This window comes from Pan paniscus, chromosome 1, assembly GCF_029289425.2.
Source record: "Pan paniscus chromosome 1, NHGRI_mPanPan1-v2.0_pri, whole genome shotgun sequence".
NCBI classification, from domain to species: Eukaryota; Metazoa; Chordata; class Mammalia; order Primates; family Hominidae; genus Pan; species Pan paniscus.
In genome coordinates this window covers 227,053,430-227,056,763 of record NC_073249.2, presented here as the reverse complement: position 1 = coordinate 227,056,763, position 3,334 = coordinate 227,053,430, and positions in this window count along the sequence as shown.

Below are 3,334 nucleotides of genomic sequence, written 5' to 3'. Positions count from 1 at the left end.
GCCTGCCCTGCAGCTCATCAGTGCAAAGCTGCCCGGTCTGGGGCTCTCATGCCCCCCTCACTATGGCCTGTGCCCATCCGCAGCCCATCAGCGCAAAGCCGCCAGGGTCTGGGGCTCTTGTGCCCCACCCTCGCCATGGCCTGTGCCCACCCGGCCTCCTGGGGCCCTCGAGCCGTAGTCCCCGGGCAGATGCTGTGGACCCCGTGCTATCAGCCTGGCCCCTGGGGTCACAGTCACAGATACCCGGAGCCCCACCCCACAGCCCCAGCCCCCTCCCCACCTGGGGAGGCTGAGACAGAAGCAGCTGGGCCCCCCAAAGTGCCTGAGCCCAGGGCAGGGAGGAGCACAAATGCCCAGCAGGGACAATGTCACAGCGTCTCAGCGGCCAGGCAGCAGGACGCAGAGACCTCTGGGAGGTTCCCGGGGCCGGCCCTGTCCCTCATCCTCCAGGGGCCAGCCGTGGGATGCGGACCACACTCTCCCTCCAGGGCCCATCTCTGGGGCTGAGGCGGGCGGGGCCGGTGCCCAGCTGCAAGACCATGGGATAGGGAAGGCAGGTGCTTGGGGCCACGCAGCCCTGCACTGGGGGCCCCTCCACCCCAGGCGGCACACGAGGTGTCATCTGGAGCTGTCCCCAAGCCGGGCTCTGCAGGTTGACCTCCCCCACCCGGGGCTATCTCCAGACCCTCTTTCCTCCCTGGGGAGATGGGGCAGTCCCCCGCAGGGCCAGCTGAAACCACCCCCACGCTGCTGCCGCCTGAGCGACGTGTGTGGGGAAGAACTTGGAGTGCCACCCCCAGAATGTGGCGTCCGCCTCACCAGACCGCACGGGTGAGCCCTGGACTGCAAGGTGCATATAACACAAGGTTTGGACACACCTGGAGAGCTCGGGCCAGGCAGGGCCACACCTGTGAGCCTGAGCTCATCCAGCACCGCCCGGAGCTCGGGGACCTTCCCCATCCCAGCACCTCCTCACCGCTGTGCCCGTCTGGCCAGTCCCTCCAAGCACCCCTCGGATGAAGTTGCACCCCACACTGCAGTGGGGCTCACTCTCCACAGCGCCTGCTGCGTTGCACGGGGTGTGACAGGAAGGACCCTGCTGGGGCTGGCGGGGCCGTACCCAGAGCCTCCCTGTGTGGTTTCTCCTCCTCCTCCTCCCGTCCGTAAGCACCGGGAACAAAACAGAAAAAAAGTCTTTGTATAGTAATAAAGTCTGCAGTTCACGCACCCATGCTTGGACCAGCTCCTTATTTTAACCACACGCGCACAGACCCCCGCCGTGCAAAGGGCCCAGCTGAGGACAGAACCCCAGACACTGCATCCGGCCCCGGAGGCCCCCAAGGTTCCTGGGAGAGGCTCCCTCCCTCCCTTCCCTCCTCTTTCCCTCCCCCTCCTCCTTCCTCTCCTCCATCCCTCCTTCCCCCTCCTCCCTCCTCCTCCTCTCTCCGTCCCTCCCTCCCTCCTTCTTTTGCTCAGGAATCTTCCCTGACTCTCCTGTGGTCAGCTCAGGTCAAGGTTCTGGGGGAAGGGGGAGTCCCTGAGTGGAGACACCTCAGCCTGTGCTGAAGGAAGCTACCGAGGGGGCAGCCGGTGGCCCTGGGGGGCCTCTCTGAGCAGGTGACCAAGAGCGTATGGTGCAGGCCAGCAGGAGCGAGGCCTGCGGACAGGATGGAGGCAGCCAGGCGCCAGCCAGGAGGGCTTCCTGGTCCAGCCACACCTGCCCCGGTGACAGCCACAGGTTGGTGGCAAAGGGCCACCTCCCTTCCAGTGGCAGGGCCTGGCCTGCCTGGAGACCCCACCCACTGCCCAAGAGGTGCCGGGCCTCCCCCACTGCCCGAGAGGTGCCGGGCCTCCCCAATTCTGCCTGGCCCTGGGGGCTGCACCCACCTGGACACGCGGGCCGGGCACACCCACGGCCCAAGGTCCCGCTCCCACCCGCCCTGCGCAGGAACCTTGCTGGGGCTACAGGTATCCATGGCTGCCACACCACCCAGATTTTGGGATTAAGAGGCAGAGTTTTCAAGTTTGAACTCCGGAAAGCTGTGAGGGACGAGGTAGTGCCTGGCTGGGGAGCCTGGGGGCTTCTGAGGGCGGTGGGGAGTCCTCAGGCCTGTGTGGGGCCCCAGGGAGGGGAGGCTGCAGGGGTTGGGGGACCTGCCCGCTGCACCCCCTCTCCCCCCACACAAGGAAACCCGTCCTCCGAGGTGTGTGTCCAGATCACATCCTCCAAAGGCCGGTGTGCCACAAAGACGAACGCGGGGCTCTCCCTCCCAGCCCAGGGGCCAGGACCCTGCCTTGCTCTGTTCTCGGAAGGGTCAGCTCTGGAGAGGAGCTGGGCGAGTCCTTCCCATCCCCATCAGCTCCTGTCAGGCCACCTGCCTCAGCCTCAGGGAGGAGGGGACACACGTAGACCCCTTCCCAGAGCCAGAGTTTCCGAACCCGGATCTGCTGCTCCCAGCCTGGAGAGCCACAGCAGCCACCGAAGGAACCCCCCACCCGTCACCCCCACCAAGTGGGCCCTGCTCCCCGAAGGCCCAGCCACTCAGCCCAGGACCTGCCCCAGCCCCACCTGCCACCTGGCCTGAGGCTCCCAGAGGGCAGAGGGGCCTCCTGGGTCTGCTCCGCACCAGGGTCCAGCGGGACCATCTCAAAGCTTGAGCACCAGGCGCAAGGTGGGAGTGCAGGGAGGGGACGAGGACACTGTTCCCAGCTGGACAGAACCAGGAAGACGGTGGGAGACGCCCCCCACCGCCCCGCTTCCGCGAGCTCTCTCTTCCTTCCAGGGACTCCCCAGGGACAGGCGGGGCCCCTTCTTCCCCCACAGCTCAGGCCCCAGGGGCCCGGAGCGGGGAACCCCCAGGCTGCCACCCCGGCGTGGGTCGGGGAGGCGGCTCCGGAGCGGGCACCACTCTCTCGCAAGGGTGGCTTCTCCTCCCGGCTGCTGAAAAACCACACAGGCAGGCACAACAACAGACACTTACGCTCGCATCTGGAGGCCAGAACTCCAAAGCCACAGGGCAGGCAGGGCTGCACCCCTCTGGGGGCTCCAGGAGAGGACCCTGTCTGCCTCCCCAGCCCCTGCCAGCTCAGGCATCAGTGGCTGTGGCCGTGTCACCCATCTCTGCCCCCCAGTCCCACGGCGTCTCCCCCATGTCTGCGTCTTCTCTCTCCGCCTCCCTCTCAGGGGGGCAGAGGCCATTGATTCAGGGCCTGCCCAGGGAACCCTGGGTGATGTCACTAGAGATCCTGACGTAACCCCACCTGCAAAGCCCCTTCCTCTAAATGAAGTCACATTCGAGGTTTCAGGGCTAGGATGTGGTTGTCTTTTGGGGGC